This window comes from Hemitrygon akajei, chromosome 7 (genome assembly GCF_048418815.1).
Source record: "Hemitrygon akajei chromosome 7, sHemAka1.3, whole genome shotgun sequence".
NCBI classification, from domain to species: Eukaryota; Metazoa; Chordata; class Chondrichthyes; order Myliobatiformes; family Dasyatidae; genus Hemitrygon; species Hemitrygon akajei.
In genome coordinates, this window is record NC_133130.1 from 90,905,991 (window position 1) to 90,920,928 (window position 14,938).

The 14,938-nt window shown below is 45.4% G+C and overlaps 1 pseudogene; it reads left to right on the top strand.

Moving 5' to 3' along the window:
- Positions 1–469: 469 nt before the first annotated feature.
- LOC140730665 (ribonuclease T2-like) overlaps positions 470–14,938 on the top strand; it is a 38,982-nt pseudogene continuing 24,513 nt past the window's right edge.

The following is a 14,938-nucleotide window of genomic DNA, read 5'->3' on the forward strand; positions in this document are numbered from 1 at the left end:
ACTCCTTTACCCCAGATAAAATAACCCAATCTTGTCTAACGTTGATAAACATCCCTTGGCTTCCTGCATTCCCGGGGGGGAAAAAATCCCAATCTTGTCCGACGTTTACAAACTTCCCCAGCCTCCTGCACCACAGATAAAATAACCCAATCTTGTCCGACGTTTATAAACTTCCCTCGGACTCCTTTACCCCAGATAAAATAACCCAATCTTGTCTAACGTTGATAAACATCCCTTGGCTTCCTGCATTCCCGGGGGGAAAAAAATCCCAATCTTGTCCAACGTTTATAAACTTCCCTCGGACTCCTTTACCCCAGATAAAATATCCCAATCTTGTCCGACGTTTATAAACTTCCCTCGGACTCCTTTACCCCAGATAAAATAACCCAATCTTGTCCGACGTTTATAAACTTCCCTCGGACTCCTTTACCCCAGATAAAATATCCCAATCTTGTCCGACGTTTATAAACTTCCCTCGGACTCCAGCACTCCCAGAAAAAAGCCCAAACTTGTCCAACCTCAATGTAGAGACTAAAGGGATTTATACTCTCTCAGTTAGGCAGCATCCTAGCCAACCTTTTCTGCATCCTCTCTCAAGTGAGTTTCAGTCCAGAGGGCACAGCCTCAGAATAGAGGAATGTCCATTTTCAACAGATATGAGAAGGAATTTCTTCAGCTAGTCTCACAGGGATTCCCATCCTGCGGTCCACGGATCCCTTGGTTAACGGTAGGGGTCAATGGCATAAAACAGGTTGGTAACTCCTGAACGGGAGAGTGGTGAATCAGTGGAGTTCATTGTCACAGACAACTGTGGAGGCCACGCCTGTGTCTTATGGTCTAGTTACCTGTCAGAAACGAGCCACGCTCCCGAATAATGGCTTCAAGACAAATTCAAGGAAACAAAGTTTATTAACAGTTCTGCAGAGCTGGGCCCCTTCAGAGAAGGGAACCCTGAACCTTACAGGGCAGCAGGTTTTATCCTTCTTCCTTACCCCTCCCCTTCCTGACTCGGGAGGTACACAGTGTTTTCCCATTCCATATTTGGAGTTGTTTTTTTACACGTTTCTGTAAAACAATAGTCCATATCTCAGGACTTCAATGATTCCACAAACAGTTAATTTTGTCAAGGCTTCTGCATTCATAATTAGATCACACTTGTTTACAGACTTTAACCCAGACATAATTAAATCACAGTTGTCCCTAGACATAATTAAATCACATTTGTCCTTTGACTTTAACCCGGACCTGTCAGAAACGCACATCTTAATTTTGAATCTTACATTACCCATCCTCAAAATCCAACCAGATGCTCCACGCCTGTGTAAGTACGTCCCTGGACCATCTCCTCCAATATAGGAACAGCTAGTCTAGAAGCGTAGGATGCAAAGATCAGCCTGGGCTCCAGAGAGTTACAATGTGGCCGGGAAGGGAGTGAAGAATGGACTTTGGAGAACTAGAAGGGCCACGAGAAGGACTTGGCGAGTTGAATTCAGAAAAAAAAACTTGAAGAACAGGAGGATGGCCAGAGTGAGGGTCTGGGCCGGCCAGAGCTAAATGAGGCAACGTGTTTGTAGTCGGGGGACTTTGGGGGAGATCCGCAATGAATACTTTGCTTCAGTAATCACCTGTGAGAGGGACCTTGATGTTTGTGAGGGCAGTGATATGCTACAACGTCAACATTGAGAAAGAGGATGTTCTGGAACTTTTGAAAAGCACTAGGATAGATAAGTCCCTGGGGCCAGCTGGGATATACCCCAAGGTTACTTACGGGAAGCACGGGAAGAGATTGCTGCACCTTCAGTGACGATCTGGGCATCTTCGCTGGCCAGTCCTCACCGGAGGAAGTACCAGATGATTGGAAGGGAACAAATGTTATTTCCTTGCTCAAGAGAGAGAGAAGGGATGACCCTGGGAATTATAGACCAGTGAGTTTTACTTCACCGGTGGGCAAATTGTAGGAGAAGATTCTTACAGACAGGATTTACAAGAAGCATAGTCTGATTCGGGAGAGTCAGCATGGCTCTGTGAGGGGCATGTCGTGCCTTGAGCCTGACCCAATCCTTTGAGGATGTGCAAAGCACGATGAAGGATTTTTGGTAAGGCACCTGGTAGGATCACTCAGCATCATGGAAACACCTGGACAAGGAAGACGACATGGACAACTCTGAAGGACTTCTGTTCAACAAAAGTAACGATTCATCAAGGCTATACTCACCATGATCCACCAGCCACGTCATGCACAAGGAGTTCAAGTTGTCAACAAAGAAGTCCACTCCCTAAACAGGTTTTGACAAAAAATGTTGATAAATAACCCCTCGAATTTCTAGCATTGTTACAGTATTCCTGCTATGTTAGCCTGTTTTCGAATTGCCATAGCAAGTGGCTCAATGGCCAGAATAAACAGGAGGTCTTGTTCCCCGTTGGAGTTTAAAAGGCGCCGAAAAAAGCCCATTAGTTAAAATTTCAGCCTGTGGGTTAGAATAAAGAAGCTGTATCCACCTTAGAAAATTTCCCCCTATTCCAGATCTTTCTAAAACTTTAGATACTGCCACTCCACTCTGTCAAAGGCTTTCTCGGCATCCAATGACAGAATAGCACTATCAGAGCTTCCAGATTTTTCATAAAGTATATTAAGCACTCTTCGAATGTTGTGGAAGCCCTGCCTTCCCTTACCAAATCCATTTTGGTCAGGGTGGACCATTTTTGGCAAGAGTGGCTCCAGCCTCCTAGCTCATACCTTACAGAGAATTTTGAGATCATTGTTCAGAAGTGAGATTGGTCTATAAGATCCACATGGGGACAGTGGTTTTCCAGGCTTTAACAGTAGTGTAATTGCTGCCATATTAAGGGGGGGGGGGAGGGATCCAGTGTCAAATGACTCCTGATACACATCAAGCAGAGGTGGTATTAGTTTAGTCTTAAAGATTTTATATATTTCTATCGGAATCCCATCGGGCCCGGGAGTTTTCCCTCCCTTCATGTCAGTTATAGCTTCAGACAATTCCTTCGCCTCTAAGTTAAACTCCAGCGAGGTCAAGGACATTTCATCCAGGGGTATAAATTCTAATAAGTCAAGAAATTCCTTTTGTACTTGTGGAGCTGAATCTGAATACCCTGAGCTATACAGATTTTGGTAAAATCTCAAAAAGATATTGTTTATTTCATTTGGGTCAGCAGTTGTCACCCCCTCATCTGATTATATGGAGCTTATTGCCCTTTCTATTTGTATCTGTTTGATGTGCCAGGCCGAAGGTTCACGTATTATCAAAGCAGGTATCCATGTACAACTCTGAAATTTGTCTCCCCAGATAGCCACGAAACAAAGAAAGAACATGAAAGTCATTCAGACAGAAATGTGAAACCTACACCACCCCCACACCCTGATCATCAGATCCCCCAAAACCACACCTCCCTCCACACAGAAAATGGAACGACAACATCGACCCCCCCCAACCCACCTCCTGCACAAAAAACCAACAGAACATTTAACCCCCTCACACAACAAAATGAAAAGAAACAGGCAATTAAAAAAACAGAATATAAAAACTGTAAGTCTGAAAAAGTCCACAGTCCATTAACACAAATGCAGAACCACGATATCATCCTACCCTATCACCAACATTCACCAAAAGAAGGAGGACAGGGACACAATGCCCCTCTCCCTGCCCCCTTCCCACTCTCAGTCCACATCAGAGACCCATATCAGAATCAGGTTTATCATCACTCACAGCTGTCATGAAATATGATTTTTTTTGGTGGCAGCAGCACAGTGCAATATATAAGAATTACAGCAGGACCGTGCAAACCTCAGACACCCGAGCTATATTCACGAGCCTAAGACTTTTGCGCAGTACCGTACATTATGGTCACACCAGCACTATGCCAGAAATTTGAGTGTCAGTTAGCAAAAGTGCTTTTATTAAGGAGAAGGTGCTGGGGAAGCTGAGAGCTTTGAAGGTAGTCAAGTCACTGGACCAGATGGGCCACACCGTAGGGTTCTGAAAGATGCAGCTGTAGAGATTGGGGATTCCTCAGCCTTGGACGGCAGCCTGCCTAGGAGAAGGAAAACCCTGATTTTAAACCTCTGCTGCCTTGCAGCTATGCCCACCCATGGGAAAGGCTTTGGGAGTAAACCCCTAAGGCAGTTTGATGTTGTTTACAGCTTCACTGTGGCAACCTCCACGGAACCGGCGGGGGATCACGCGGCTGGACAGCGTCAGCGTTGTGCAGAGCAGCTTCCAGCGTGTCGGCCGTCTCGATCGCCGAGCGTAAGGTAAGATCGGCATTTTCCAGCAGCCGCTGGCGCACGTACACTGACCTGATCCCTGTAACAAAGGCGTCTCGTACGAGGAGTTCCGCATGCTGTTCCGCCGTGAGAGATTTGCAGTCGCAAGTTCGCACGAGTGTCTGTAGGGCTCGGAGAAACTCGGCGCTCAACTCTCCAGCCCGCTATCATCGCGTAACTAAGCGATGTCTTGCGTAGACGGTGTTCACCGGCCGCAGGTACTGTCTTTTGAGGGTGTCCAGTGCCCCTTGGCAGGTCGGCAGGTCCCTGATAAGTGAGTAAACTTTTGGGGTGACCCTCGAGAGGAGAATTCTGTGCATAACAGCGGGTTCAGTTGCACTAACCTCCTCCAAGTATGAGTGGAAGCATGCAAGCCAGAGTTCAAAGGCAAGAGCTGCATCAGGGGCTTGGGGGTCCAAATCCAATTTTTCCGGACGTAAAATACTTTCCATGTTTTAAAACTTCCAGTCAATAAAATTGATGCACCATCAATAACTCTCTGAGACGTGAGGCGAGATATCGGCTTTTATTGACTGGAAGAAAGAACAAGCAGTAGTTGACCACCATACTACACCCTGGAGACTGAGGGCCGGGCTCAGGCCTCAATCGCCTTTGTACCGGGGTCTGTGGGAGGAGCCACAGTCAGTGGGAGGGACCACAGGAGCATTCAGCAGGGGCGTGTCCAGACAGGTACATGTAGTTCACCACACTGGTGCCAAGCTGTATTGGCACTCGCCCTTCCCTTCGACCACATCAGTGACGTGGAGAGGGGGAGCCTGCTGCACGGGCAAGAGCGAGTCCTTCAAACCTCCCTGCCCAGGAGAGGACACAGTCCACCAGAGACACAAACCTATCATCTCCTGGGATCAAAGGGTGCCCACTACCAGAAATGTACGGCCATGCACTTTGGTAGTGGGAATAAAGGCATATACTGTACTGTTTTCCAAATGGGGAGAAAATTCAGAAGTCAGAGGTGCAAAGGCACTTGGGAGACCTCGTGCAGAGTTCACTAAACGTTATCTTGCAGGCTAAGTTGGCGGTAAGGAAGGGAAGTGGAATGTTGGCATTCATTTTGAGAGGACTAGAAAAAATATAAGGGTAATGCTGAGGCTCTGTAAGCATTGGTCAGAACGCAGTTGGGGGTATAGTGAGCAGTTTTGAGCCCTTTATCTAAGATGTGCCGCTATTCGAGAGGGTTCACGAGAATGATCCTGGGAATGAAACATACAAGAGGAGTGCTTGATGGCTCCGGGTCTGTCCTCGATGGAGTTCAGAAGGGAAGGAAGAGGGGTGAATTTCATTGAAACTTACTCGAATATTAAAAGGTCTGGAACAGAGAGGATGTTTCCTATGACCAGAGGGTGCAGCCTCGGAATAGAGGGACGTCCATTTAGAACAGAGCTGAGAAGAAATTTCTTCAGCAAGAGGCCGGTGGATCTGTGGAATCCATTACTGCTGATGGCTGTGGAGGACGAGTCATTGGGTATATTTAACGTGAAGGCTGACAGGTTCTTGATTGGTCGGGGTGTTAAAGGTTACAGGGGAGAAGGCAGGAGCATGGGGCCGAGAGGGTAATAAACCAGCCATGATGGAAAGGCGAAGCAGACACGATGGGCTGAGTGGCCTAATTCTGTTCCTCAGTCTTAATTGTCCGTTCACTCTGCCTGAGTGCTGGCCAGCTCCTCGGGAGGGCCATGGAAGGAAACAACGGCCATTTTGCGAAAAGCTGCATTTCACAAAAAAAAACTTAAATTTCTGCGTTTGAGAAATCTTTCTGCACCTTTGGCACAAATACAGGAAAAAATACTAATGACTATTAAATTATCCAACAGTTCAAATCATCATTCGGCAGGCTTTTTCCTTGATTTCATTTCAAACTAACAAATAATTCAAGGCTTGAATTAACAGCCGACAATTTGAAGATGTACACTTGGAATCTGCCATTTGTGCCTGGAAAATCGAGGCATTTCCGACATTCGGGGAATCTTTTGAGGTGTAGCACATGAAGGGAATGATTTTAATTATAAACACGAGCAAGTCTGCAGACGCTGGAAATCCACAGCAACTTACACAAAACGCTGGAGGAACTCAGCAGCTCAGGCAGTGTCTATGGGAATGAATAAACAGTCGGTTTTTCAGGCCGAGGCCTTTTATCGGGACTGTAAAGGGAGGGGAAGACGCCAGAATAAAAAGGTGAGGAGAGGGGAAGGAGGCCAGCTGGAAGGTGATAGGTGAAGACAGGTGGGTGGGAAAGGTCAAGGGCTAGAGGAGAAAGAATCTGAGAGAGGAGAGGAGAGTGGACCACAGGAGAGATGGAAGAAGGTGGGGACCCAGGGAGAAGTAATAGGCAGGTGAGAAGTAAAAGGGGAGGGGGGAGATTTTTTTAATTTTTAAAAATAATTTTAATTCTGTAAAAATAGTGAAAGAATGCAAATTTCTATATTAATTAAAAAATCCAAAATTTGCACATGCAACATTTTTGTTTAAGTTCATACCAAAATAAATAAGGAACTTGATAGATGGAAAAATAACAGTTCCATCACACCATTAAGCAATTCACCTTTCATCCAATATGCACGAAGATTACAAACTAGCTCACATCACTGCTTCTGAAGAATGCACTGCACATTTGCTCTTATCTAAAGCTCTCAAACTAAAAGAACAGTTCGAGAGACTCCAGTGGAAGAAGCAGGTGTTATTCCGTTCATGATTCCTAAGAACATAAGAAATAGGAGCAGGAGTAGGCCATTTGGCCCATCGAGCCTGCCTCGCCATTCAATAAGATCATGGCTGATCTGTCCGTAAACTCAGCTCCATCTACCTGCCTTTTCCCCAGAACCTTTAATTCCCCTACTATGTAAAAGACTATCTACCTGTATCTTAAATATATTTAGTGAAGAGGCCTCAACTGCTTCCCTGGGCAGAGAATTCCACAGATTCACCACTCTCTGGGAAAAACAGTTTCTCCTCACTTTTTACATTTTGTGTCAGGGATTTTGATGATGGAATCGATGGCTTCGAGGCTAAGATAGTGAACGATATGAAGATCGGTGGAGGGGCAGGTAGTATTGAGGAAGCAGAGAGGTGCAGAAGAATTTAGAGTTTAGGAGGTGGTAGATGGAAAACAGTGTTGGGAAGTGTATGGTCATGCACTTTGGTAGAAAGCTTAAAAGCATAGACAATTTTATGACTGGAGAGAAAACTCAAAAAACGCTGGAGCCAGGAGCTAAGTTTCATGGTTCTTTAGTAGTGGAAAACGAACGCAGAACACACATACATATCAATACGCGCCTAATAGCGCATGCAATGACGTGTTACTACAACATAAAGTAATCCCCATTTTATAAAGTAGGCTATACTTCTTCTTCGTCTTCCTCCTCCTTCTTGAGTTTTTACGGCAGTTGGCATCCACACTGTTGCATTACTGCCATCTTCAGGATTTATTGCCCCTCATTGTCCATTCACTTGACTGCCTAAATCCATCTTTTCAGTCCCGTCGCCCTTAAAAAAACTAAACAACCATTTCCTCCCCTGATCACTCTCCCCACATTCCAATAAACCTTTAACACTGTTCTCTACCAGTCCTATTTTGCATAATTATTGTAGCATTTCTTGTCTTTCCTGTGCAAATTTCCTGCATTTGAAATAAGGATATGCTCTACTGTTTCAGTCTCCTGACATAGATCGCAAAAACCTGTCAGATGTTTATTTATGATGGCCAGAGTACCATTAAGGTTGCTGTGCCCAATTCTCAGTCTACTTATAATTACTTGCTCCTTCCACTTTACTCCCCTACTCCTTCCCATATCTATTCTGTTCTGAATTGAATGTTCCTTCTTCCTTTTATTGCTCTATCCCAATGCTGCTGCCACTGTTGATTTATCCTTCTCCACACTATGCTCTTCCTCTCTAATTTTGATAGTTTAATATTGACCTCTACAGATCCTTTTTTGACTGCTGCTTTTGCCAGCTTATCTGCTGTCTCATTTCCCATAATACCCGAATGTGCTGGAACCCACATGAATGCGATAATTTTGCTTTGTCTAGCCAGTCTTGAATTTGCAAACAGGATTTCATACAATAGATCCTGGTGTCCTCTAGCTGTACCCACCTTAATGCTTGCAAGGGCCAATACAGAATCGCTACATTTTACAATGTTATTTGTTACTGCAGTCACATTTCCATCCACCAGAACTGGTTACCTCCACTCTCTCCTGTCCCCTCCCATCCTTTTTATCATCCCCCACACCTCTCCTACTTGGGTTGTGTTTCCAATTGAATCACAATACTTTTTCCAGTGTGTCCTTTTAGCATGTCTTATTGTCCTCCTTACTACTGCCTGAGCTTGTTTGTACTGAATCATGTTGGAAGTTATGAGTTCTCTTAACCAATTTAAAAGCCTTATTTCTATTTCTCACTGCTTCCTTACAATTATCATCCCACCATGTTATTACTTTCCTCTTTGTCAATCCTTTACTTATAGGAATGGATTCTAATGCAGCTGATGTTATACCTTGTTTTAATATGCTGTTAAGTGTTTCTATGTCCATCTCATCATTGACCCGACTTAGATATCTATCACTTTTTCCAGAAACTTCTCCCAATTGGCTTTCTCAATGTGGTGAACTACATATACCTGTCTGGACACGCCCCCCTGCTGACTGCTCCTGTGGCCCCTCCCACTGACCGTGGCTCCTCCCACAGACCCCGGTATAAAGGTGATTGGGGCCTGAGCCCTGCCCTCAGTCTCCAGGATGTAGTATGATGGTCAATTGCTGCTTGTTCTTTCTTCCAGTCAATAAAAGCCGATATCTCGCCTCACGTCTCAGAGAGTTATTGATGGTGCATCACTCAAGGATTCATTTCCCACCTATATTCTCTGTGACTCATGAGGCAGAAATATTTATCTTGCACCAGATTGGGTAATGATCATTCCCTACAGTTCCTTCTTGGTACACTAACCACTCACATACTGATGCAATAGAGTTTGATACTAATGTAAGATCAAGCACAGATTCTTTACCTGTATTAACATCAATTCTAGTACTACTGCCATCATTTGGGCAGACGAAATACTTCTCATCTAGCAACTCCTCTATTACTTGACCATTGATGTCTGTTCTGTCACTCACCCATAATACATTATGTCCAGTAAAATCACCACACCAAACAATGTCACTACTATTCTGCCCTTCTATCTCCTCAAGCTTGTTTAACTCCAGTCTTTTGCATGGATTATAATAATTCACAATCACAAACTCTTTCCTTTCAGCACATACTTTCACTACCACATACTCTTGTTCACTTCGTATACCCAGTATTCTAAAAGGAATACCTAGCTTTACATAAGTTGCACATCCTCCTCCTCCCCCCTTACTGCCTCATAACCATATAAGACAAATTCTAAATTAGGTTTTAACCAGGTCTCCTGGATACACACAACATCTGGCTTTTCTCTCCTACTAGCTATAAACTGCTTGAAATCTTGTCCATTACCAATCAGGCTTCTTGCATTCCATTGAAGAAGTAACATTATTAGTAATGTCAACCCACACATACTGTCTCTTGACTTGACTGTACCCTCAGTTCATCATTTACCTCTTCCCAGTTTAATCCTATCATACTGTGACATACCCTGTGACTGGGTTACCAAACCAACAGAAATGGAATGATACGTTGGAGTCTGGTGGTACTGTAACTAAGAGTGTTTGTTAGTAAACTAAATAATACAGGACAATAAAATGCAAATATCCATATAAAACAGGTTAGCAATGATATATATAGAAGTGTGGAAATATAAATCAAAACCAAGCTCTATCGAAGTCTAGGGGTAAATGAATAGTCTTAAGATGATGCAGAGTTCAGTTCAGTTTAGTTTAAGTTGAGGTAGTTGCTGTTGTACCATTGGGGGGGGGGGGGGGGGGGAGAGAGAGAGAGAGAGAGAGAGAGAGAGAGCGAGAGAGAGAGAGAGAGAGAGAGAGAGAGAGAGAGAGAGAGAGAGAGAGAGAGAGAGGTGAACAGTTGTAGCAGGCAAAACCTTCCATTGTCTTCTTGTCCTGTTGTGCTGTTGTGGTCACCGACTGTGACCCCTCCTTTCCCGGCCAGACCATTCTTCAGTGATGAGCCTGTCACCCAGGCGAGGGTGGACACACACACAAGCCCCCACCGGTCTGCCTTCACACACTGTGAGCCTCTGATCGATTCCTCCGAATCGATCCACCAAACCCTCATCTTCCTGTGGGTGCACAATGCTCTTTCAGTGTCCCGTGGTGTGTCTGCCTGTGTCTAAGCAGACCTGCTTTTTATCTCCCCTGACAGGGTACCAGCCATCCATCAACTGTCCATCACCTGGCATCGCTTTGCTGTCTCAGCAGGAATGCTCACAAGCAGGCAAAGTGTCCTTGGAGCAAAAGTAAATAATCATCCATGGAGCCATAACTTTAAATCTTTGTCTCTCTCTCTCTCTCACATCTGCTCTGGATGCAGCCCCCTTCTTCTTCTCTCTCTTTCATTAGCAGCACAAACAGTGTCCAAAAGCCAGACTCATTCTCCCAACATTTTAAAGTGGTTGTCTACAGAAAATACGAACCCTAGGGGTACATAACAATACCCAAATGGTGCTCTGCAGCTTTCACAATAATCTGAATCCTTTCAGTTTTAGATTTGATCTCATAAGTTGCATTTATCACTCCTGCTATAAAGATCACCAATTTCTTCTTCTCTATCCATGCATTCTTATCTTGCCTTTCTTTAGCTGCCACTTGCTCTTTGCTACATCCTCCCTCATTCATTTTCTTCTGTCCTGCCAACTTGACTGCCTCAGCATATGAGACTTTTTCCTTCACCCTTCTCTGCTGCACCTCCACCTCTTTTTTCACCACTTCACATCCCCAGTACGCTACACTATGGTTACCTCCACAATTACAGCACTTTGGTCCCACTCCCTCTCCACATTTTCCGTATTCACGTTCCCCACCACACCTTGCACATCTTCTCTTTCCTTTGTACACTTTGGCCACATGCCCAAACTCCTGGCAGAAACGCCTCATAGGTTTTGATATATATTCTCTTGCATTGTATCTCAGAAATCCAAAGTATAACTCCTTTGGAGGCACCTTATCCTCAAATCCTACCAGAACAGTTTCAGTCTCCCTTTTCTCTGCTCCCCTTGTCATTCTTTTCACACTCTTCACTGAACTATTCCTCACCCTTAAGTTCTCCACTAGCTCCTTCATATTAACACTGAGGGAACCCTGGAGATCACGCCCTTGCAACCATTGATCCTTTGTGCTCCAACTCTTACAACCCTGGACACTTTGACTTTCCCAACATTGGTCACCTTCATTGCCTTCTCCATCTTCTCCCCACCTCTTCCCACTCAAACTCCGTGCTGCTTCTGTCACCATCAGTCTCCCTCCCTGCCATCCTATCAGGGTTTGCAAGGAACCATGCACGAATATCGTTCTGGGCCAATACAGGCCATCGGTTGATATTCACACAGGATGTCCCCCACAACACCCCAGCTCCCACCTTTCCCAGCAGTTCCAACGCCCACCAGCGAGGCTCCTGGATCGGAATTCTCTAAGTGGTACAGTAAATAAGCCAAAGAAGCCACTAAAATGCTGACTAAGAGCAGTGCCGTCGGCCGCCTGGCTGGGCTCCAACAAAGTAGGCTATACGGTACAAAGAGAGAGTGGAAGAAGGTTTTCAAAGACGTCAGCGGCAGATCTCGTTGCAAGTATGGAGAGCAGTTTCTTCACTCCTTTCTATGATAAGGCAAGCACTAGATAAGAAGGAAAACGTGCAGATTAGATATTAAAAGGAGACAAAACGTGAACGCTTCTGAAGGTAATCAGAACGTGCATCTAGCTGTAAGCTATGACAACAACTTGTGGGAATTCTAGTGATGGAGTATGTCATTTCTAAAATATTGCCAGTGAATTCATATAATTACCAACTGTTGCTTTAAGACCTATTTGGGCAGATGGGACTCGTCATCTCATCTAGAAGGAAAACTCTGATCTCAAACCTCCGCTGCCTTGCGGCTGTACCCACTCACAGGGAAGGCTTCAGGAGTAAACCCGGAGCTGGAGCCTCTAAGGCAGTCCTATGTTGAGTTCAACGCTGACTGACAACTCCTGCGGCGCTCCTGGTACCAAACTGTATCTGCCATTCCTTTGGATGCGTGGGGAGGGGGAGTTTGCTACATGGGGCAACAGCTTGCTCTCCGTATCGTACTGTCCAGGCTTGCGTATCTAGACAGCTAGGACGCAACGTACATGGTCAACTCTGACCAGCGGAGGCCTCAGTCACTTTAAGACCTACCAGGTTCTGCTAGCTGCTTGATTTTGAAGTAGGAAACATCTTACCTGCACTTCTCTGTACTGACACACTGAATATTGAATAGAGTGGAAACATTATCCACAAGCCCAATACAGAAACACAGGGAGCAGCAGGAGGCCATCGAGCCTGTATTGACTACAGCAATCACAAAAGTCTTGCTCTTGCCTCGTAACCCTTGCTGTCCCATGGTAGATTCTGCTTTCACCACTCCCACTCTCCTCACATCGCCCTTGTCATTTTCAGCCAAAATGTTAACATCCGTGCCCTTGGACCTTAAACCACTCAATAATGCAGCTCATTTCTCACCCAACAATTAATTTAGCAGAAACCGTGAACCAGATTTTCTGTGTTACTTAAGACACAACACCTCAAAATCATTCAACTGAAAACTGACCACATACTCTCATTCCTTCAGTGATTTTTTACATCAAGTTTTCTAAAACGCTACATACCAAATGAATTCATTTAATTGTAATAATGGGAGGAGTAACTGAGGCCTCCATCCTACAGAGTCAACCATGGATGTTGTGTCCTAGCTGTCTAGATATGCAAACCTGAGCAGTACGATATGGAGAGCAAGCTATTGCCCTTGCAGCAGGCTCCCCTCTCCACGCAGCTGATGAATCCAAAGAGACCAATACAGTTTGGCACCAGCAGCATCACAGCAGTTGCCAGTCAATGTTGAACTTAATGTAGGACTGCCTTAGGGACTCCAGCTCTGGATTTTCCTTCACGAGTGGGTATAGCTGCAAGGCAGCGGATGTTTGAGATCAGACTTTTCCTTCTCCTAGATGAGCTGCCAACTACAGCCGATGAGCCCCATCTGACTGAGGGCGACTTAGAACAAAGGCATCAGCTACCCCTGGTGGTTAGGACGTGAGGTTGAGGGACAAACTTTGACCACAATAGCAGTGAGCTCCCAGAGGATCACAAGCTTGTCATAGGGTTTGGAGGCTTGCCTGCCTCAATGACCCAGAAAACTATGCTGGTCGGACAGGATTGGGTTTTATCTGGAGTGCATGAGGCTCAGGGCTTTATGCTTTGGCCCTTGGTAGGGTCACCCATGCCAAACAGGTCAAAGGGTAGAGGGCAAACTAAAGGTGGTCCACTGGTCCTCCAGGTTCAGGGGCTCAGCTCAGGGCTAACAACTCTGACTGGTCAAACAAAACGGTTCCGGAAACAGCAATGAAGAATCTTTCTACCTCTGAGTGCAACGGTATTCCTGGGCTCCACCCAGGATTTGCGTGATTGACAGGAGTGAAAACTGAGGAAGCTCCTGACAAGATGAGGGGGGCCCTGAACACTGCCAGAGATGGAGGGGCTTCATTACTGCCCTAAACACCAGCGGGGCAACAGGATGTACAGACAATGGTAGAGAATTATTGAACGGTAGCACTAGATTTTAACACCCATTCTTAAACCCTAAAAATCACCTAATAGAAACACAGAACTCTTTACTGAGGATTCTACTCAAAACTCTGGATTGGTTCTTAAAATATTCAGCCTACACAAACAGGAGGGCAAGTAAGAGACATAGAGCTGAGCATGAAATTCTCAGCTCTATATCAGGGTTTATAATTCTGAACAATTAGCAAATCCCTCTAACTGGAAACAGTTACAAATATCACAGCACTGTTCCAGCTCTTCGAATAATCCTCTTGCTGGCTCCCAGTTGTACTTTCAGAGTTTTGAATCCATAATTTGTCTTTTATCCCCTTTACTGAACCTGCTGAGGACCGCATGTTTTCCCCCTGACCCTCACTAGTTACACGTGCAGATTACAAGGCACACATCTTTCGTTTAAAGAGCCTTTTCCACCGTCAGTGCACCTACAGCAGGAACCCAGCAGACACCCCTCTTGTCTTGTGCTCATCTTCAGAGACCCAGCGACAAACTCTGGGACAATGCAGGCCAGACTGCTTGAAGGGAGAATGCTTATGCTCATACCGAGCCGGGTGCAAAGCTGCAACTTACCGATCAGGGTCACGCGATGCCCTGGGAGCAGATGGTGGACAGTCGTGTGTGCAGCCGGTGTGGATCCCGAGTCCTGGTGACAATCTCTGAAGAGTACTGATAATGGCTGGGGTCACCTCCTCCTGTAAAGCCTCACACTGCCCAGAAGGCGGCAATGGCACAAACCAGTTCTGTAGGATAATTTGGCAAGAACAATCGTGGCCATGGAGAGACCACGATCGCCAACGTCACATGACGATGATGGTGGTGTTAACTGAAATCTCACTCTGCGGTTTTCACTTCTAACCAGGATTTGTCCATCAATGGTTGAAGGAGAGAGGGAAGATGTATTAGGGA